This window comes from Astyanax mexicanus, chromosome 4, assembly GCF_023375975.1.
Source record: "Astyanax mexicanus isolate ESR-SI-001 chromosome 4, AstMex3_surface, whole genome shotgun sequence".
Taxonomy (NCBI): domain Eukaryota; kingdom Metazoa; phylum Chordata; class Actinopteri; order Characiformes; family Acestrorhamphidae; genus Astyanax; species Astyanax mexicanus.
Window position 1 is genome coordinate 10,496,359 of NC_064411.1, and position 23,910 is coordinate 10,520,268.

The 23,910-nt window shown below is 36.2% G+C and overlaps 3 protein-coding genes across 5 annotated transcripts in view; 2 read left to right on the forward strand and 1 right to left on the reverse strand.

Annotated features, from left to right (window-relative positions):
- LOC125801199 (zinc finger protein 271-like) overlaps positions 1 to 23,910 on the forward strand; it is an 883,173-nt gene that overhangs the window by 598,345 nt on the left and 260,918 nt on the right. The window lies entirely within an intron of this gene.
- The window catches only part of LOC125801348 (zinc finger protein 239-like), a 111,674-nt gene that overhangs the window by 78,985 nt on the left and 8,779 nt on the right, over positions 1 to 23,910 (reverse strand). The window contains exon 2 of one of the 2 annotated variants that reach the window (XR_007438676.1): positions 16,893 to 17,130. The exons of the other annotated variant lie outside the window; for it this stretch is intronic. The gene's annotated coding sequence lies outside the window, so the exon portion shown is untranslated. Of the gene's footprint in view, positions 1 to 16,892; positions 17,131 to 23,910 lie in introns of those variants that run through there. 2 annotated transcript variants of the gene reach the window in all.
- Positions 1 to 23,910, forward strand: part of LOC111190863 (zinc finger protein ZFP2-like) — a 671,215-nt gene that overhangs the window by 70,611 nt on the left and 576,694 nt on the right. The gene's annotated exons all lie outside the window — the stretch shown is intronic.

Here is a 23,910-nt window from a genome sequence, read left to right on the forward strand (position 1 = left end):
ACAGAGTGCCTTATTAATATGATTGCATGTTGAATCAGAATTTTCACAGTAATATATGTTTACAGAAATAGAGGGTCAGGTGGACGGGTGCTTGTGTTACAGAGTGAACAGGGTGGATTTAACACAAAACTGCTTCACAAGACTCAGTGCTAGATAGTGTAAATGAAGCATCAGGCTGGAGGATTAACACATCAGTTCAGATATAATAAAGAAGACATTGTTTAGCTGTTTAATGCGTCTGAATTTGTATTTAAGTGGTAAATCAAACGGTTTGGTAGATGCTTTGAACAAAACAGAAGTATTGGGGATAAATCAATAAGGATCATTATTCTGAATACGGTTTGTATTTTATTTTTTTGGTCGAATGGTGAAAATGTTAGCTACAATAACTGTATTTATAATTATAATAATTATAACATAAAAATGATATTTGTATAAAAGGGCGGGACGTTTATTGTGATGTTAGTTCTATCTCCGGTAAATCTTAGTGTTGCCTGATTCAATTACCTGTTCTAGAAACAGAGCTGACCACGTTTAGTATGCTCCGAGTTAAAGTTAGAAACTTATCTTCAGCCAAGTTCGTCTTAGTTCTTCCAATTCCCAGTGATTTAGGTTCGCATTGGTAAAGAAGTGTGGCACTTATGTGCTAAAGTAAATTTTGCCATGCTTTCAGTGGCTGAAAGAAATATATTTTTTCTTATAATGTTACTTTTATGAAAGAGTTATGTCTCCTGAATCAGAATACATTAATAAAGTCCCAGCGCAAAACTGTATTACCCAGCAACACTAGTTTTAGTACAGTCAAACCTCTGAAATCTACATATTTATACTATTTGCCCAGTATAAAACATGCTGGCAGTGGCTAAAGAAATTTATTTTCTCCATATTGCTTCTTTAATTAAACAATAAATCATGTCGCTAGACATATCTGTATATGTTTAACAAAATATTTAAAATACTGGTAACATTTATAATAAATGTACATCAATTAACCATGCTTACAACAGTTACAAACATTGTAAAATGCCTAAACTTTTTAAATGACAAATGTTTAAATATTCTTTATTATTAAAATTCCTTAAACTATTGGCTCAGATCATAAGTAATTAACAGGATATACTTCATTTTTACTTCATAATGCCAAATATTTCTCAACCAAAATGTTAGTTTCTTCTATTCTGTTTCTTCTCAGTTTTTTCCATTCTTTAAGTATATAAATTCCCTAAAATTCCATCGGGATAAATAAAATAAAGTATCTATCTATAATGCTTGTTACGGTGGGTGACCCAGGCAGGTAGACGAGGAGACGGACGCAAGTGCAGGTAAGGGCAAAACAAATAATAATTTATTAAATAAATAACAAAGATAAACAAAGAAACAAGTAAACACGTAACAAAGATAATAAACCAAAATAAACGAGGGGGACTAGAGAACATAAACAAACTAGAGAAAATAATAACGATAAACAAACAGGGAATATATACAAGGAGCTAAACTAGAAATAAACACAAAGCAGGGTATATACAGGGAGCTAGGGAACACGGAGCTAAACAAGAAACTAGAAAAAACCAAACAAGAAATAAACAGAGAAAAACACAGAGCAAGGACTAGGGCTATGAAACGCGGAGAAACACAGAGAGACAAAACAACAGAGGTTAGTGCAAAGACCGACCAGGGACAAGTGACAGAGGGGGGATATTTATAGTGACTTGAAACACACAAGAATTGGAAACACCTGGGGTAGGGGCGGAGCTACAAATGAGACTTGTGGTGGAAAATTACTGAGACAGGGGACACAGAGAAGCAGGGGTCACGTGGGAACAACACAACAGGCACAAGAACAGACAAAACAGGGCGAGGACCTGACAATGCTGGTTGTGAAGTGACTTCTTATTCTTATTGTCACATTCACGTATTTATTGCATTGTATAATAATAATAATAATAATTTTAATAATAATCTGATTATTATTATTATTCATTATTAAGTATTATTGTTACTAAATATTATTAAGTATAATTATTATTAAGTATTATTATTATTAAGTATAATTATTATTACAGTGTTTTAACAGTTTTTATTAAACAGCATGGACAAAGATACTTTAATTTGCTAACATGTTTTATTCTGTGTATTAATACAGTACAATATGGAGTTTTCTGTTAAATTAGCAAGCTGTAGAATCTTGAGCTGTGATGTCATGTAGATGCATGAAATAAGTCTTCGCTGACACTGTTCTTTGTATATAAGAAAATCTATTACAGAAAAAATAATAATTAGTACGAAGAACAGCATCATCAACAAGCACCCAGGTTTGCTTGGAGAGAGTTGTTTTCTCAAATCTGATCTGTAGCTCTCTGGCTTGAATTGCTGAAGTCCAGCCTTTTATGTTTGAAAACACCTCACATCTGGAAACACTTAACGTACGCTCCTATAGCGCACATACATAAGTAAGTCTGACTCAATGTATGGGAGGGGAAAGAAGTGTTCCCCTTTCTAATGTGTTTAAGTTAGAGCCTAACTCCATCTGTTCCCTGTGGTCCAGAGGCCATTCCGTGTGGAAAATATATAGAATAATAGTGAATAACCCTGCTTAATGGTAAATAACCCTGCTTGCAAATATGTATGCTCAAATATACGTCAATATAATCTTTGGAGTTTTAAAGATGTTAAGAAGGTATGCAAAGCAATTCCTTTAGCATTGATTCAGTTAATCAAACAAGTCATTTTATATTCAAAGGTGACTGTTTCGATGCCCACATTAAAAGTGAACGACTGTAATTTAGTAGACTCCAAGTGTGATAATAAGACTATCAATGATGATTTGAAACAAAAGATTTACTATGAATATAATGGAGCTTCTTTCAAGAAACTTCCTAATAATAAGAATATAAATATGACTTTTGATTATTCCAAATTTGTTAACTGGCCCATATCTCCTAAAGTGAAGGAGACCCATTTCAAAATTATAAATATGATTTATCCTGTAGCCCTGTTTCTTGAAACAATATTCAAATTTGATGTTGAATTATGTACTTTTTGTAAGTCAGTAAATGAATCTCTGGAGCATTTGTTTTTTTCATGTCAATATTCACACACTTTTTGGATGGACATCAGAAATTGGATTAATATCAAACTTAATATTCCTTCTTTTGAGGTAGAGGACATTTTGTTTTATTTGAAAAACTTAAGTTCAGCTTTCTCTGATGCCATAAATATAATTTTACTTTTAGCAAAATTCCACATTTCCCCCGTTTCGTTAATGAATTTAAGTCATATTATTCTTCATTAAGTAAATTAAGAAAATGGAAAACTGCTAGTATCATCTCACACCAGATCTCTAGTAAGCTTTTGTCTAAGATTATCATTTTATTACGTTGCTCCTCTAGTCTGTATGTTTGTGTATGCTCCCCCTAGCTTCTAAATTGTAGCTGTGATCCTCTACAAGAGTTTGTACTATTGTATATTATTGTGTTTTGTATGTTGCTAAAAACAAAAACAAATAATCGGCGCTGTGAGATCGCTGATCAAGCTTAACTTCCGTTTTCTGAATTCTAGATAGACTGATAGATGTTTAAACTAATTATAATTCGAAAAAAATCTGTTAAAATGTATAAGCCTGTGGTGTTTTTATTTATTTTTACATATACCAAGTCTGTAAACTACTTCACATTTCACATTTCTGTAATCTAGATAGACTGGGAGATAAATTACAAACAACCAGAAAATAATTTGTAATTAATAACAATTGATAATTATTAATAATTGTCTTTGTTCTGGAGCAGTTGATTTATAAACTGTGCGTTTTACACTGTGTCAATTTAGTATTAACAGGTGTAGAAGACATTTTAGAAATTTTATTAGTTTAGCATTATAGCAAAGCTATTTGGGTTATACCCATCTTATGGGGGGTGGTCTTTGACCAGTTGTAGTACTTCTCAAGCTAACAAATATATTTTTTTTTTCTTAAAATACACAGCACATTATTATAAATAACAGCTGTCTGCGCCTGGTTTTGCTAGACCTGAAATTCTGCATGGTACATTCTATCAGTGTCATGGTGAGCACAGAATGCAGACACGTGCAGATTAGGGCTGGACCCGAATATTCGGGTATTCGGATATTCGTTCGTTGAGTAGGTATTCGGTTTTTAATTTTGGTATTCGGATATTCGTTTATTTTCTCCTTTCCAGAGTTCCACCTCACTCTAACCACTTCTGTTCTCGCGGGTCCCGTCATAATATCTTGCGCGCGGGACAGAACTGAACTGTTATTGGCTGGAGCGGGAGTTTAATCCAGACGATGCGGGAGCAAATTAATAAATAGTTAAGAAAACTGTAATAATTGTAAAAAAAAAAAAAAAAAAAACCTAAAGAAAACTCTCAACGCGCAGGATGGACCGACACACACACGCACACACCGATGGTGTTTGGACTGGGGTAAGGAACGGGACCGCACTATTCAGCGCTGCTGTTTTAATAAATATATAAGTAAATTTGAAGCATTAAATGTAGTTTATTTAATTTATATTAGGAACGTGGGGCGGGAGCGGCAGAAATGTGTATGTGGCGGGCGGGCGCGGGATTAAAAGAAGCAATTTTTTTGCGGAGCGGTAACGAGACAGAAACGCGGGAGCGTGGAAGAGTGGGTTTAAAAATCAGTCTCGCGCAGACCTCTATTATACATGATAAAAAAAATGCAGGCTCTTCGAAACTGATTTATATAATAAAACGTAAGGGGTAATGTGGCAACAGTAGGGGCTAAATCGGTTACAGAAGCCTGGCCTACAAAAATGATGTCTGAACGAATTTCCTCTTATCTAATATAATTTAAAATGGTTTAAAAATATAAAATAATTTCTAAGCAAACGAAATATTTAATATTGAGCTTATAGCCCAAGTGCAAAAATACAAAATCAGTAATACGACTATGCCCTGCACAATCCTTAAACCGAAATAGACCAAGTACAATAACGTCATTAACAATGACTTTCCTCTACTCTAATATAATTTAACATGGTTTAAAAATATAAAATAATTTCTAAACAAACGAAATATTTAATATTGAGCTTATAGCCCAAGTGCAAAAATACAAAATCAGTAATAAGCCCTGCACAATCCTTTAACCGAAATAGACCAAGTACAGTTTACAATGACTGTCCTCTAATATAATTAACAATGTTTAAGAATATAAAATACTTCCTGAACAAACGTTTTTTTTGTTTGTTTTTTTAAGCAAATAGCCTAAGTGTGAAAACACAAACAGCAATTTACTGGGCTGGCTTGCGCAGCGGAGAAACCGTGCAGCAGCAGCCTCCTAGCCTGCTTACGCAGCGGATAAGCCGCGGTCTGGGGCAGCAGAAATTCCGGGATGAAAACACAAAGAAATCTGGGCTAAAAACACAGAAAAAATATGGGGTGAAAACACAAAAATCCGGGATAAAAACACCAAAAATCCGGGGTGAATATGTCTCGTCGGTCAGAGCAAATTGAACATTTTTCAGTGGATTAAAGGGGCCGTGATTTGCTTTGTTTTTCTTTTTTTTTAACCTCTTTTTTTAAAAACGAATATTCGAATATTCGCTTCGAATCAGTGCCGAATATCCAGAGCTCAAAAAACGCTATTCGGGCCAGCCCTAGTACATTGTTTTGCACTTCTGACATAAAGCTTTTGGCATGTTGCTGAATGATTCAGATGTAGGGGGTAGTGGTGTAGTGTCCAGCTCTTCTTGAAGTGGTGCTACATAAAGTGGACCTTTACTAGCTGATTTTAGAATTTTGCCAGTATAGCCACAATCTTCTGGCACCACGAGTAATAGCTTCCTGCTTCCCCATCCCCCTAAAGTAACATGAAGAACAGAAAAAAGAGGGGTTTTCAATTGTGAACGCATCCTTCAGTTTGAAGAAAAAGGAGAATGGATCAGTTTGAAACCTTTTTTACGAGGTCCTGCCATACAAAGCTTCAAATCATCATACCAAGGAACATTCTCAATCTTTAAAAAATCTTTATGATACAAAGAACCATCTAATCTTGCTAACATTATTTGATTTACAGGGATTTACAAACCACCACTGAAGAAATACCTTTTGTAAGTATTTACATAAAGAAACATAAAACAAATACCTGATGCTTTGTAAAGAAGCCAGCCACCGGTTACGGTCTTGAGCTTTGGATACAACAGGTTGAGTTGTTCACTTATCTGTATATATATTAAAACAAAACAAAACACATACATAAAATTGAACACATAGTAGTTCAAAGATGCCACAGAAATGCCACAATGAATGTAGCAACACCATTTGCCAAAAAAGCAGACCAGAACACCCATGCAAAACTTAAAACTGACAGTAAAAGTTCATCACATCGCCCTACCTCTTCATGTGTTGCATCTTCTTCAAGAGTAGCAGTCCTTCGTCCTAAACCAGCCTGTAAATGCTCCAACTGCTCTGAATCTTTTGGTGACTTTTCATACTGACTTGGCAAGAGATAAAATTGGACACTTATTTTATTTTTTTTTTTTACATGGAACTGCCTCCTGGTTACTTCCTCCTAAAAAATGTCTCTTGGCCTTCCTTTTGCAGTAATGTCCTGGAAAAGCCCTGAGAAGATAAAAAAAAAAATCCAAACTTAGGAGTATAGAGAGGTAAATAGTTAATTAAGTTCAGGTCAATAGTTCAGGTTAATACACAACCTTGTCATTTCTGTCTGAACTGTAGGTCTAGGGGCCTGCTGGTCTGGCCTTTGACCTCCCTGTTGCCTGGAAGTTTAACAATACAAACAGTTATTTAAACGGTTCGCGAATAAGTTATGCAACAAACCAAATGTTTCACATTACATGCATTAAGCCTTAACACCGGACCTGCTATTATCCTGCCTGGAGCTTTGTTCAGCCATGACTGTAGTCCCAGGTCTCTCATGTGATGAAAGTAGAGATACTAGGTGTCTTGCAGAGCGCAAAACCTCAGCATGACTCCCCTATAAATAAAAAAATATATACCAGCAATTTAATAATCAACCCAGTACCAAATGTTCCTTTCATTTGCTTGCTCCTTAAATCAGTTATAATATTCTGTTGGAAATTAATTTAAAAAAATCATGAATAGAAAGAATCAAGGTTATAATCAGGGGGTCCTTTGAAAACATGCAAGGTTCTTTTATAGATACATTTTTTATTTGTATTTATTTAATTACTATATGCTGGCCTATTGCCTACAAAATCAGTTGTCCTCAGATAGCAGATAAATAATTTTAACTTTATTAAAAACATATTTGCACTACTGTTTATACAGGTTCTGTTTATACTTGCACTGTCATTCCATTTTAATCACTATTGCACTATTGTCTTCTGTCTCACGTATGTCTATGTGTGTCCCTATTGTACATAGTGTCTCCCATTCTTTTTATTTATAATCTTATAATCTTTATAATCTTATTTTCTGTACTTGCTGTATTTTTTGGGGAGGAGAGTAACAATTTCAAGTCTCTCCTGTACATATGCAGCATCAACAAAAAAAAGAATCTACTCGACTTAATAGAATTGACGTGTCTACCACATGAAAGTACAAAAAAATAAAAAAGGTTTGCACAGTACCGTAATCCGGAGAGCCAGTCGGTTTAAATTATGTATAACATGTCCGAAACGGATCAAATATGGACGGACGAAAAACGCAAATATGGAAATTATGATTCAGAAATGTTAATAAACAAGGCATATTTCGCCCTAATTGTCTATTTTCTGAAAGGAAACACAGCTAAATCGGTAGATAACTGTAAACCAGAGACTATATGCCTTAAAATAGCATATTGGGTGTTTATGTTGATCTTATAATTATTCATAAACGCAGCCGGATATTAATTGACATTTTTCTGGCCCGCCGGAGGGCCAGGGCGTATTAATAGGTTAAGAAATTCATATATCTGGTGAAAAGTATAACATGCATAAAACAGAACTAGGTTTTATTACGTACATGAGTAAATAATAATCCACGGAAATAACATAAAAACCCCATTAAATAGCTCATTTACCCACGGTGTATTTTTACCAAATTCCGCTTTTTACCCAGTCCCATCTAACCTAACCTAAGATAACCTAAATTAACCCAAGACGTTCTAATTAACCTAAGACGTTCTAACTTAGCATAACCTAGGTCTAACCTAACCTATTCCAACATAATACAATTTCGCGCTCTGAGCCACTTCCACCCAAACGATAAAAGAAAGAAATTGAGCATCAAGTAATCAATGACCAAGCAACCAATCCAACAATAAACACTAGCTTTAAGAGTTTATACTAACAGGAGGAAGAGTAAATTAACCAGGTTACTTACAACTGGAATAGCAGTATCTCTGCTGTGATCTCCCGCCATTGTCTTCCATGCGCTTCTCCACCGACATTCACTGGGTAAGGAAGACGCTCCTCCCAGTGACCTCAGAGCTGTGTTGTGATTGGCCAGCTGTGAGTTCGATAAGCTCTGCGCTCGTTTGCTCATTCTGTGTACCCCGGATGTTTCCCTGAATTTATTCGACCTGAATTTTTATAACCTGAATTTTTACAACCTGAATTTTTATAACCTGAATTTTTACAACCTGAATTTTTATAACCTGAATTTTTACGACCTGAATTTTTACAACCTGAATTTTTAAAACCTGAATTTTTAAAACCTGAATTTTTAATCCCTGAATAATTTTTTCCCTATGGAATTATTTTTTACTTGAAATTGTTGTACCTGAATTATTTTTTTTATCTGAAATTTGTGCTCTCTATCATTTTAAAACTGTTCTAAACTGAAATTTTTATATCTGAATTTTAAATATGTAAATATTTGAAGGTAAAAAATTCAAGAACCTCAGATTTCACACTGTTTATTTTCAAGAATCATGTTTTTTTTATTCAGGTTCTGGTGACACTGATTTAACTCCATAGTAGTGGGACAACTGAGTGGATCAACTTGATGAAAAGGCTCAGGCCTTCTACAGACAACATTTCATCGATCAAAGCAGCAATGCAGAAAACCTTCACCTGGCGCAGATCATGGATAGCCAAACATTCCCCCTCCCTGTCTGAAATCTTTGAGGAATACCTACGCTTCTTGGATATGCCAACTCTGGTAGGTAAATTACATTTTGCTTTTTTCATTAGGGCTCACTGTCAGTTTTATGCCATGTGTAATGTAAATAACTTGATAATATTGTTAAGGGTTATTATATAACACCGTTTAGCTGAAAAACATGTGCACTCATGGAGGTGATATGAATTTCTCAGTCAGTTAATTTATGATAAAAGTGATAAAAGGTCTGTGGCCTGTTTGGAACTCAGTTTGGCAATTTGGGTGTTATAGCTGGTATTATGTACCTAAATTAAAATGTCTCATTTTTTTGTTTCTTAAAAGCTTGATACAGAGTTTGGTAAAATGTTTGAGGGAAAAGGAGATTTGTTCTTAAGAAGATGGGAGGCTACCATCATTCCCAAGTTGAAGGCAATTGCCATCATGGAGACAGGTGATCTTGCATCTCTTAAGGACATGGAAAACCAGAATGAAGGTATATATTTTCAAATATAACTCTCATTAGATTTCACATATAATGCTACAGCCTCTGTGTAATCTTATTTTATTTGTGTCTGTGTCTCATTTTCAGATGAGAAGTGTTACACTATGCTTGTAGTCCTTACACATCTTCTGCCACCAGTCGCAATGAGTCGATGTTGAGTGAAGTTTGCATTAACATTCCTTGTTGATTTTGTTCCAGTAAGTCCATCTATCGATTTGTCCGTCTATCTAGAATAATTTTATTATAAGATTAATTTTGCCTTTTTTAGTAAACAAATAAATCATAAAGGACATTGAAGGTGGCTGATCAAGTGTGAAAGTATGTAATTGTGTACATGCTTATTAACTGGAGTAACATAAAATTTAGAAACTGTTAAATCGGTCGTTTGTATTTGTAGTAAGTGTTTGCAGTAACAACTGATTAAACTCAAATTTTGGTTTCTTTTGCTTGGTTACATTTTAGGCTGGAAGCAGCATTGCTTCTCTTTGTGATGTCTGTCCTTCACAGACCCACCAGCCCCAGCTAATTTGTGTTGGAAATCTGAGGGCTGCCGCAAAGCAACATGTCATCGTTGGAAAGAGTGACCGAATCACTGTTCCCCTTGAAGAAGGACAGACATCTGCTGTGGACAAGCTATTTAAGCTCTACTGGGTGTGTAACCTGGCCTATCCATGTCAGCTAAGCTCCGTGTTCTGCTTCTTTGAACACATCTATGACATGCCTCTCTCAACTAGCCGGAAAGCTAAGGTACTGAAGCTCATTTCGAAGGTTAAAGCATCACAATTCACAGCATAATGTACACTTGTCCAGAATGTCGACAGTCACAATTCACAGAAGTAAAGAAGCTAATTTGGCATCTTCGTGAAATACATGCATTGTCAAAGGGACTGAACTTCATTCTTATTTGCAGCCAGGATGGTTGTCCAAGGACTTACCACAACATCAAATCATTTACTAAGCATCTTTACAGAGATCACCAGTTAACATGTACCACCGTGCACTATTTGTTACTTCACATACTGTACTTGGCCTAACATATAGAACAGGTGGTGTGCTGCCACTTAAAACCAAACACTGTGGAGAATGTTTGTTTGGTGAGATAGTTCACATCATACCACGGGCTGATGCTGAGTCCTTTTTGATGTTTATCTGTATTCTTTCAATTGAGTACTTTGATGAGCATTTTTATGCATATGTCAAGCGAACCAATGACTATGAAATGATCAGCTTAGATGATGCTTCAGATGTTAGGCCTCTTGATGTACTAGCCATTTACAACACAGACAAGCTGTACTTGAATCCAAGATCCAAATTGTTTAGCCTCACGTTTTGTAGTTCTGTTTTTATAAAAAGGGAATTTTATTTCTGTACTGATGTTCAATGTTATTCATCAGGTTTTCTAAAAATACGTGAGAACAGTGAACAATTGTGACTAATTTTATATGAGCTATGTTTTATACACCCCTTTACTGTTTGGACTTTTGTTTTTAGGTGTTCATTATCACAAAAGACAATGAATTAGTCACAAGCATGCATGTTTTTACATTTAAAATATATAAAATACATTGAGTTAATGTATTTCTTATTCCAAACGAAACTGATTTTGAACTGTAACAAACATGACTGTTTTTACATTTAAAATGTTACAAACACGTGAATGTTAATTCATTGCTAATTCCAAAAGAAAATTGAACCATATATAGGCATGATAATAAAAATGGAATTGAATTAATTCGTTTCATGCTTTTTTTAACATATTTGATACATTATCTTGATTATGCATAATCAACACAAGTTGTGTAAAAAATTACACATTTGTGAGTTCATTAGCCTGACACATTTAGTGTGTAAAATTGGATTACACACTGGATGTGTCAGAATCAACACAACATGTGTCGTCTCTGAGCACACTCGCACAATGTGTTAAAATTCGACACAGTCTGAGTCATTTTTGACACATTTCTTTTTAGAGTGTACGTAAAAGACTTCCTAAAGTGAAACTTGGGTAAAGGGAGGAACTAGAAGAGTTTGTGATACAGGGAGGAAAAAAAAGAAGCGAGCCAGAGCTCAGGGTAAAAACTGGCATAAATTTATTTTTATGTAAAACTAAGATCCAACACTGAGTGACTGTAGACAGGTGTTTCAATTTCATTGTCCAACCCCGGTATGTCCCAAATGTGTCTATAAACTGGGTATAGGATATATATGATATCTCTATAAATTTTATAAAACATATTTTCTTTTTTTTTGTTTTCAGCTCAGAAAGTCCTTTTGTAACGTTTGTAATAATACTTTTTATTATTTTAAGCAATGTCTTTTTGTCCACAGATCTTTCAGACACATCCCATGTAAAAATGTCCCCAGAGCTCGTCAAGCTAGTCATACGGTTAGCTTATTAGAATAGGCAGCAGTGACTTCATTTAACTCACAATAGAAAAAAGGCAATTCTGTTTATATTCTTTTTCCTAAAGTTCATAATAATACTTGTAAAGGGTTAATCATTTAGTGGGTGTTAACATATGAACAGCTCAGGCATGAGGGATTGTGGTAGCTGCCTACCGTTTCATACAAAGCCAGTCTATCTCTGCTCTCTCCTACTGGTATGCAGATTAGCTAAGTGTCAAACGGTCAGGTTGTTACCGTCATTTAATGGTCCATATTATGTCAATTTACATTTGAGATTTGTAGGTATATACATACACATATTCACACATACACACACAGCCTGCTTAAGTATACCTGTTTTTGATGTGTCCATTTTTGTAGTTCCACAAACTGTAGTTTATTTTTTTCACCTGCATATCCGATTAGCCTAAATTTTACCCTGTATATTTAATTCCAAGCGCCAGAGAGCTTTATTTTTGTGATAAATATTTAAAAACACTGCATTGACACTAATGTGGTGACGTGTTTGTGTGTGTTGTGTTGGTACATGTAGATCAGGTGCAGCAGTGCTGCTGGGGTTTTTAAACACAGGGTTCAAACACCTTTTACCATGTAAAATTCAAGCACTTTCAAGGCCCACTTTCAAGTTTTTTTCAGCATATTTCAGTAAAGTGGAAAATTAATGATAACGGTGATATCTCAAAACTGCTATTCAGCGATAATCAATATATTGCAAAACTATTCTCCACACTTCACAGCGACTGAGCTACTGAGATAAAAACACTTCTATGTAAGTAAATAGCAGGAGTTATGGATTTATTGGTGTCAGTTTCACACAAGTTAAATACCAATGTTCTCAAAATACTGAGTATCTCAACATAATGTGTATCCAATAAATTTCGTTCCACTTCACGATTGAAAGATTATTGATCTACTGTTCGAATTATGATGTATTTGGCATGATACGTCATAAAGAAGAAAAGGAGATCCAGTCCAAAATTGTAGTTCCGTCAGATTTTATTCAAAGAATCTTCTGAGCAAAACAGTTTTTTTGGATACATCAAAAATTGAGTAAAAAGATTATTGAAAAATGAATTGAAATAAAAAGGTGAAAATAAGAGGAAAACCCCAAAGGTGAGAAAAGTTGGGGTTTCCCAGAGTTCTCGGCTGTGTGAACAGGACCTGTGGCTCTGTAGTCCCTCTCGGGAGAAGCTCTCCCGCCCAACTCTAATCTTCTTCCTAGACAGAGTCTAATAAAAACAGGCATTCGCCTGGCCTCAGTCTAATAGTGTGTGAGGAGGCTCCTCACACCCCCCGGATCCTGATACTGATAAGCAGTTATTCATCCTATACGTCAGCCGAGAACTCGGTCACCCCAACCTTATCAGACTATAGATTACATGTACAGAAACTCATGGTTCTGCTGGAAAAAATCAATCATGCTAAGTTGCAAGAAAAACGGCCTTGCTTTGAGCACAAGGACACAATATACATACATTCTAAGTCACAATGTGAATCATCATGAATCGTGCTAAATGCTTGAATAACATACTGATTAAGTGAAATGCTGATTTAGTTACACACAGATTAACCCTTTAATCAATGAACAATGAACATAGTAAGGCAAAACTCCTCCGTATTCTTACACACTTGTTAATTCTTCACAAAAAACAAACAAAAAAATCATATATTTATGTTTGAAGCCCAAAATGTGGCAAAAGTTTGAAAAGTTCAAGGGGGGGGGGCCGAATACTTTTGCAAGGCACTGTATATAGTGGTTGCTTGAATGTATGTTTGGCTGTGTACAAAAGCTTTTGGCTAAATGCTTAAGTTGAAAGAATAGATAAGATTGCAGATCTTGCAATATAAAAGCCTTTTATTGAATCACATAGATATGAATATGAGTAAATACATAAGGTGATGTAAAACAACGATAATAGCTGGTACTGGATAAAACAATCAATAAACTAAATGGATTAGATATTTTTAGTACCTTTAGAGATATAAAAAAACCCTTTAGCAAAACGATACCAAATAAGGAAAAGATAACAGAGTATTTAACTTTAGCAACACAACACAACCAAATATCCCTGTAGATTAACTTGCAGATTTTTAATCAGACTGACTGAACCATAGACCAATGAGAAAACCAGTAGAGCAGGGGTGTCAAACTCATTTTGGCCGAGGGCCACATTGGCATATTGGCTGTCCACTGAGGGCCAGATGTAACTTATAAATGTAATAAAATGTAACCAAATGTAATATAAAATGAATGTAATTACTCCTTAATGTTAAATAACTCTCAATATACTATTTATTCAATCAAATATTACAGTTGCATGGAAAAAAATATTTGCTTGTTGCTCTATTAACATAAATCCTTTTAATTTGTCATGTTATGAAATCCAAAAACTCCATCAATCAAGAACCAAACTAGTCAAGTGAATAGGAATGACATAAAATACAAGTTACATTAACTTTGATCAAAACGTTTGATACTGAAATAAGGCTTAATAAATATAAAATAAAAAATTGTGAGCTGTTAAGAACATGTGACAGATTTAGCATTTCCTCAGATTTAGTAGTTCCTCATACAACCACTAGCGGGAGCTGCAGCAGCACAAGCCCGCAGTCTTTACTCAGTCAGAGCTACAGCCCAGCCACGAGCTACAGGGCTCAGCCAGTCAGTCTGGAGCGTTTTTACAGTTTTTAAAATTCTTCTGTGTAGAAAATAAAGATTTTAACCCCACTAACCGAATAATACAGCTCTCTACAGTTCATCTTTCAGCCCAAGCAGCTAACAGCAGCAGTTTAGCACAGCCGTCACGGAGTCACTGCTCGGATTATATTATAAACAGGTCAGTTAGCGCGCTGCTAACCTCAGGATGTTTATAACTACAGTTTAGAACACACCACGGCTGCAAGGTTAGACTGTTGAAGGCTACTGAAGACTAATTAAAGGCTATTGGAGGTTATTGAAAGGGTTATTGGGGGCAGAAATCAGTACAGGCTGGTTAGATTAGTGATTCACGTGCTCCTCCTTTGCTGTGGTGAAACTGCGACTAGCGCTGACACAGTGATGTTTATTAACGTCATTAAAACAGATTTTGTCAGCTATTGTCTTATAAATATTTACACAGAACTTCTCTCCTAACAAGCGTTTATTTTGGTCAGTAACACTCTTCGTAACACAAAAGGCATACCGGTCTTTCGCCTTGAAGCACAGCCGTCCGTCTGCATCAACTTTTCTTTTTCTGGACATTATGGGATAAACGTTTGTATGTCTCAATTCCACCCGCGAAGTTACGCCTTCCCTCCAGCAGGGTTTCCACATCAATGACTACACTGCCGTGTAGTGGCAGTAAGCCGTAACTTTGCGGGTAATACAATCAAGCATTGTGGGAAAAGTAGTTTTTGGTCAAAGAACGCTTCTGACCTATTTATTATAGACACTAAGATCTTACAAGCTCTCGCTTGGATGTGGCCACATTTGGCCCGCGGGCCTTGTGTTTGACACATGTGCAGTAGAGGGAATCAAGGATCCTGCAGTCTTACTGCAGCACAGCCTGCTGAGTGTTGCTTTCAGTATGGAAACTCAAGCTAGACCGTTTTTTTTTTTTAAACTCTGAAAAGGATTTTGTTGGCCTTTTGTTGCAAGCTAAGAATATTCTCTACTCCTAAGAATACTCTACTCCTTTAAACTATGACATCTAAATTTTAAAAGACTAAGTAATGCTAATCTAACATCTGGAGCAAACACTGGCAGTGCCCTCGCTCCAACTACAAACTACAAACGTGGAGTGGAGGAAAAAATAAAGAAAGTTTTTATATGTAAACAATTGAGAATGTGTTAAGGCTGTAAATGACATAAGTTGACCAAATGATCATTTCCTACTTATGGCAAAGCATATTCAATTTTTAAACCTAAAAATGTCCCAGAATGATAAAATCCTCACTTTTGTTTATTATTAGTTCTAAAGCTAATGCTGAGATTTAATATACGATTTTACTCTGAGCTAGCATCATCGCTTTACTATTTATTCAGCATATCACTGAAAAAATTGTAAAAATGTATGTTCCTAGTTTATGCTGTTAGTGGTACCATTTATGATTCTGTGTGTAAAAACTTCTTAAAACACAACACTAAGTGTTGAAGAGCTCTGCAGGCATTAACTAATGTAGGTATACAAACAAACATAAAAACACAGCATGAAATTCAGTAAACATCATCTCTGGATAAGATTCATTTTTCTGAACCTGTAAAAAGCCATTTTTAAATGAAGTTCTTGTAACAGAGTGAAGATTTTGTGCATGATGAGGTGTTTTTGGCTGTCTGAAAGATTTAAGGTTTGCATTTTTTATGGCAGAGGAACAGATTTGGGATACTTTTCTATCTCTTGTGAATGCACTGATGTAATATAAGTTCACTCTGTAAAGTAAAACTCTTCCCACAGTCTGAGCAGTGATACGGTTTCTCTCCTGTGTGAATGCGCTGGTGTATTTTGAGATTACTCTGTGTAGTAAATCTCTTCCCACAGTCGAAACAGTAATATGGTTTCTCTCCTGTGTGAATGCGCTGGTGTATTTTGAGACTACTCTGTTGATTAAAACTCTTCCCACAGTCTGAGCAGTAATACGGTTTCTCTCCTGTGTGAATGCGCTGGTGCAGTTTGAGAGTACTCTGTTGATTAAAACTCTTCCCACAGTCTGAGCAGTGATACGGTTTCTCTCCTGTGTGAATGCGCTGGTGTATTTTGAGATCACTCTGTGTAGTAAAACTCTTCCCACAGTCTGAGCAGTGATACGGTTTCTCTCCTGTGTGAATGCGCTGGTGTCTTTTGAGATTACTCTGTTGATTAAAACTCTTCCCACAGTCTGAGCAGTGATATAGTTTCTCTCCTGTGTGAATGCGCTGGTGCAGTTTGAGATGACTCTGTGTAGTAAAACACTTATCACAGTCTGAGCAGTAATACGGTTTCTCTCCTGTGTGAATGCGCTGGTGTTTTTTGAGAGTACTCTGTTTAGTAAAACTCTTGACAGAGTGCTGATGTTTCTCCATGTTGGGACTTGGCTCCATCTGTCTGTGAAATGTAGCAAACAATTTCTGCGTTTTCAGGAGATTCTTCTGGATGGCTTGTGCTTCACCTCTTTCAGCAGTTTAACACTGCTCTTTATTAAATATCCTGGTTGTTTATTCTGGAAAAACAAAGAAAAAAAAATGTGTATTAAAATAAAAGCAGGTCAATTAACCAAAAAGAATTACCTACATTAGTTACACTATATGGAGAAAAATACTGAGACACCTTCATACTACAATAAAGGCTTCAGTACTTTTATCCCATTATAAATTCACAGACATTTTAATATGTAGTTGTATCTTGACTGTCAGCAGGCTGCAGCTGCAAAATGTATGTAGCAGAAACACTGCTGCTGTCCTGAGCACTGAATACAGTGTTATACTACTACTTTAGTAGTATCACACTTTACACTATAATCCATACTACTAAAACTTGAAGCTCGGCTGCGCTCCGGTCCACACCTAGAACCTCCCGCTATGAAGCCGAGCGGAGCGCAGTGCGGCCGAACCGAGTTCCTCGATTAGGCTCGGCCCTGATGCAGAATTTTAGATTTTAGATGCAGAATGAGCACACCTGATGCTTCCACAAGTGATTAAACAGGAGAGATAGTTGAGGGAGGCAGGTCTAATTCAGTGGTTCGGCTTTCAAAGGTCTGATAAACTTCAGCTTGCTCCCAATTGTGCCGGAAAGTGGAGTTGAAGCACTTATGTAGTTTATGTTGTATCTAAGTTATTTATAGTTGATATAGGTTTGTTTATTTGACGGTGATATCATGTTCCTTTTATATAAATGAAGGCTTTCTGCATTCTTTATCCTGGATGAGGCACTTTTGTTTTGATCTGTTAAATATGTTTACAAAAGGATAAGAAGCTCTGCCTCTGTTGTAATGTAAAGTTATTTATATTGGTAAAATGTAAATAGGTTATTGGTTTGTGTTTGACAGAGATGTCATGTTTTTATATTGCTACATGCAAATAAAGGTGAGCATTAATTCATTCTGACCATTTTTTAATTTCTAAAGTATTATACAGTTTTTTTTTATGAGAGGAGGCTTTAAAGACAGTAATAGGTACAGATTTCCATTGCCGGGATTCCTAACAGTTTTTCTGAGGCCTTCCAAATATTTATATCGATATCGAAATTATATTGTATCGACCGAAATTAAGGAATGTATCGTGATATAAATTTTGGCCATATCGTCCAGCACTAGCTGTAAATATGTCATACTGCTCTAACAAAGTGTATCTCATTTTATCTTATAAATATCTTTGTAATTTTCTGACTTGCAGTATATCTCTACCCCTCACCTTTTATAATCAAATATTTAGTTTTTCAATACAATAATTTCAGTGACCGGAAGCAGAAAAAGCCTGTATTAAATGTATATGCTTGATGAAGAGTCTCGACCTACCCCTTCCTGTTTTTATGTTCTAGAAATTAGATAATATTACTTTTTTTATTAAGGTGTAGGACCATTTATGGGATAATTTATCTGCATACAATCACAGCTCCAGAAATGACATTAATCTGTTTTAATAAGGCAGTATGCCATAAATATCGTAAGAAATAATGTTGCCAATATTTTTGAATATCATGAACTATATTACCCTGAAATATGGAGCCATATCACCCACCCCTAATTATCACATTCAGGGTAGTACTTTCTTGCTGTTTTAAGCAAAAGAAAAATTCACACTGTTTTCATTTCCTATTATATATCTTCTAGAGACATTTTATAAATGTATATGTCCAGTATAATTTATTTTACTTTAATCCTGCATATATGGAGTGCATTATTACCCAGCAAAAAGCTACACATCGGCCCTTCGTGGGCTAAGTGCGGGCACTGTGGGCAGGGTCTAGCCCATTAAAATTCCAAACAGGGCCAACATGGGTTTTCTGTGGGCAGCCTGTTCATTGGCTGGCCCACTCAAATCCTATAAAAGGCCGCTGTGGGCTAGCCTAAACTGGTCCAGTGCATTAATGCCCCTGTAGGCCCAGTGTGGGAATTATTTGGACAGCCAACACTTTGATGCGCCCACACAAATCCCAGGCAGGCCCACTGTGGGTCAGCCCACATTCAGCCTGTACCATTTCACACACTGAAGGGCCAGTGTGGGATATAGTTTGTGTCATAACAAGTTCATAAGAAGGGTATCTGAATATTTTTTATTGTTTTTGTCTGTGAGAGCTAGGTAGATTAGCTAGCTTAGTGGATAGGAGCAACACTGTGTGAAATGTAGCATCAGCTCTGAAAGATTTTCTAAACCAAAAGTGGAGAAAAATCAAGGTACCACAGCAGAGTTGTGCAGAGACCTTTGGAGGGACACACACACACACATAGTAACATCTCATATTTTTCAAGACATATACTTTATAGCTATACATTTTTATTTATAAAAATATTTTTATTTAATATTTTGGATAGCTACGAATTTGCTCCATGGTGCTGATTCATAATCTCACCTTTATTATTGGTAGTGCTGATAATAAATAAATAAAAATATTAAATTATAAATGTTTTTGTGCTTGACTATACACTTTGTGTAAGCCAGCAAGGTTATAAAAGTTACATATTTTTTTTATTTTTGCATGTGATATTTAATTGTGAGGATCATGTAACCAACGAATCCACCCCCCTCCCCCTCCCCCCTCCCTGCACGTGCCTTTACCACAGAGCAACGATCAAGCTTAAAGGCAAAGTCAGTGAGTGACTTTGGTCTGTCAAAGTGACTGAAAGGTAAGTTATAATTTCTGTTCTACTGTCCACTTTTCTATTTTTTGCTAAGATACGCTAATGTGGTGCTAACAGTTACCACTCTCAGGTTATTGTAGCATTATAAGGGTAGCTATGTCGAAGTTAGCATTGTGCTAAAAAAAGTTAGCATTGTGCTAAGTTAGAATGAGAATTTACCTCACATTTAAATAACACGAGGGGCTCCCAAGTTGGCAGCTTATCTCGGCTCTTGGAGAAAGACTGCTGTTAAGTAAGTTAACTTTATATCCAAGTATGTCAACAATAACCAGCTAAGGGAACAATGGCTTGCTAAGGGAAATATTAAGGGAAATGGAAAATGGAAAGATATCCACTTAAGCTAAGGGAAAGATAGCCACTTAAGCTAAGGGAAAGATAGCCACTTAAGCTAAGGGAAAGATAGCCAGTTAAGCTAAGGGAAAGATAGCCAGTTAAGCTAAGGGAAAGCTAGCCAGTCAAGCTAAGGGAAAGATAGCCAGTTAAGCTAAGGGAAAGATAGCCAGTTAAGCTAAGGGAAAGATAGCCAGTTAAGCTAAGGGAAAGATAGCCAGGTAAGCTAAGGGAAAGCGAGCCAGTTAAGCTAAGGGAAAGCGAGCCAGTTAAGCTAAGGGAAAGATAGCCAGTTAAGCTAAGGGAAAGATAGCCAGTTAAGCTAAGGAAAAGATAGCCAGTTAAGCTAAGGGAAAGCTAGCCAGTTAAGCTAAGGGAAAGCTAGCCAGTTAAGCTAAGGGAAAGATAGCCAGTTAAGCTAAGGGAAAGATAGCCAGTTAAGCTAAGGGAAAGATAGCCAGTTAAGCTAAGGGAAAGATAGCCAGTTAAGCTAAGGAAAAGATAGCCAGTTAAGCTAAGGGAAAGCTAGCCAGTTAAGCTAAGGGAAAGATAGCCAGTTAAGCTAAGGAAAAGATAGCCAGTTAAGCTAAGGGAAAGCGAGCCAGTTAAGCTAAGGGAAAGATAGCCAGTTAAGCTAAGGAAAAGATAGCCAGTTAAGCTAAGGGAAAGCTAACCAGCTAAGCTAATGGAAATATAGCCAGCTAAGCTAAGGGAAAGATATCCAACTAAGCTAACGGAAATATAGCCAGTTAAGCTAACGGAAAGCTAGCCAGTTAAGCTAAGGGAAAGATAGCCAGTTAAGCTAAGGGAAAGATAGCCAGTTAAGCTAAGGGAAAGATAGCCAGTTAAGCTAAGGGAAAGATAGCCAGTTAAGCTAAGGGAAAGAGAGCCAGTTAAGCTAAGGAAAAGATAGCCAGTTAAGCTAAGGGAAAGATAGCCAGCTAAGCTAACGGAAATATAGCCAGCTAAGCTAAGGGAAAGATATCCAACTAAGCTAACGGAAACATAGCCAGTTAAGCTAACGGAAAGCTAGCCAGTTAAGCTAAGGGAAAGATAGCCAGTTAAGCTAATGGAAAGCTAGCCAGTTAAGCTAAGGGAAAGATATTCAGTTAAGCTAATGCAAAGATAGCCAGTTAAGCTAAGGGAAAGATATCATTTTAAAAAGTTTTGGTATTTTTGTGAACCTGATATCGGCCACCTCACATGTTTATAGAATGTAACTACCAGTCACACACAGTGACTGTAAAGGCTATTTATGTTTCACCATGAATAGCCTGAAGAAATTCAAATTCAAATAACTATCACTATATAAGAATCACTGTAATCAAATACAGTCTGCAAATTTCTCTAAAATTAAGCATTGTACATGAAAAGACACTAACAGATGTAGTATTTACCTGACTGCATTCTCATATCTCTATATTATCATTTTAAGAGGCCGTGAGAAGATCAATCATGCCACCACCAAAGGATGCAGAGATCGAGCAGGTTGCAAAGGTTTGGCTTTGGAATGCACGGGACCATTCAGGTGGACGGAAGCATCGTCTCATGCAGTCTCTTCAAACAAATAGTTAATTTATGATCTATGCTATATTAATGCATAAACAATATTCATTTTTGATATTATGATTAACTATATCTGTTCTATTTATGTAAAGTACATCTATTTTCTCCTTCATTATTATTGCTGTGAGATAAAAACCTTAATGCAAAAACTAATGTTATATTCAATTAGAATTTTTTTTACTGGTTTGATTGGGATGACATTTTGGTTCCAAGTCTACAAGCAAGAGGAATAAAATTAATAATAGAGATCAGGGGTGGGTTTCGTGAAAGCTTCGTTACGCTAAGAACTTCGTTAACTCGTACTTAAGATTGATCGTTAATTAAAGAGTGTTTCCCAAACCCGTGCGTAACTAAAGTACTACGTAAACTCGCTCGCAGATTAACGAGTGCCCTCACCCAGTCGTTATTCTTAAGAGCTTCTTTAGGGGATCTCTACTTGCAGTTCAGCACCTTAAACACCAGGGACCGCCAATTTTGAGGGAGAAAAATTATAATTTCCCTGGTTGAAGCAATTATATTATGTTACTATTAATTATAATCAATTATATTATATATATAATTATTATTATAATAATTAATATTATTATATTATATTATATTATATTATATTATATTATATTATATTATATTATATTATATTATATTATATTATATTATTTCCCGTGTCTGCGGGTGCTCCGGTTTCCTCCCACAGTCCAAAGTTCAGGCTAATTGGATGTCGGATAAAAATTGCCCCTTAGGTGTGAGTGTGTGAGTGGATGTGCCTGTGTGTCTGTCTGTCCTGCGATGGATTGGCGGCCTGTCCAGGGTGTATACTGCCTTCCCCCCGATGCCGGCTGGTATAGCAAAGCTGCAAAGTCACCAAGTCCGTGGATTCTGTAATCAGGCTGTTATGTGGCATACACACACTTATATACACTTCCCACCAGCCCGGGAATTACAGCACAATACAATATATTTCCATGCTATTGGGAAAATTCCTGGTACTGTAGGTCCGGTGCAGGGGACGCCTGCAGTGTCTTTACTCACACCTACACGTATTTTAAAGGGTATCGGTGAATGTGCAGGTAATATTTAATATTATTCTTTATTTAGGTGCTTCTAACCAACATTGTGGCCGTTCATCTGGGCAAACTCTGGGGTGTGTCAGCTCGCAAATATATAAATACCAGTCAAAAGTTGACACGTCTCATTTTTTATTTATTTATTTTTTTTACATTGTCGATTAATATTAAAACTATGAAAACAATTAATTGACGCATATGGAATTATCTAGTTAACAAAGAGGTGCATGGCCTTCAAAATCCCCTGACCTAAACCCAACTGAGATGTTGATTTAGGATGAGCTGGAGCTTTACAGTGTGTGTGTGTGTGTGTGTATATGGAGTTAACGTTTATTATACCTTGGGTGTGTTGACAAATATCCTTCAATAATGATTACTTAACTTTAGCATCTATAATTACATAATCATTGTGTGAAACCTTGTATTTTATATGCATTTATATAGAAGATTATCCAATCCTCACATTGTATTTTATACACATTTATATAGAAGATTAACCAATACTCACAATATATATTCTTTACACATATAGTTAAACTTTGCTTGATCAGGCATGTGACTAACACAGACTCTATTATATGACAAACTAACCCACATGATACATAAGGCATTTAACTAACACATAGGATCTATTGTATGGCGGACTAACCACGCGCCACTAACACATTAACATATAACATAAGAAATCCATTGTGTGACTTGTTTAGCTCATGCTTAAGGCATTTTGGTCACAACTAACGGCCATCAATCATCGACTGGTACACTCTGTATGAACTAAATTGCTACAGGGGAGGCTCTTAGACCAAAGCGACCTTCTCTGTGTGTGGGTGCCTCCCTAAACCTGCAGCTCTTCAAAGCGGGGAGTGACGCACACGCACACAGATAATGCCACAATGTTCAGTTCTGGCTGGAAACAGTCAAGGCCAAGCACTAGTGGTCCGGTCAGACACGTGAAACGGATTACTAACACGTGAAATTATGCATACTAACATGAGATGATTTTAGCAACGCCTCATCAGCAGGTTTCACGTCATTTGGGGTATAAACATGGAGTCAGATCAGAGGGGGGTCAGAACTTTTACTATTTGATGGCTGCTAACTGTCTTGTATGTACTGGTTCTCCTGCATTCAGTATTTTGTAATAAATACTTGATTTGCTTTCAACTCCACTCCACCTGTCTGC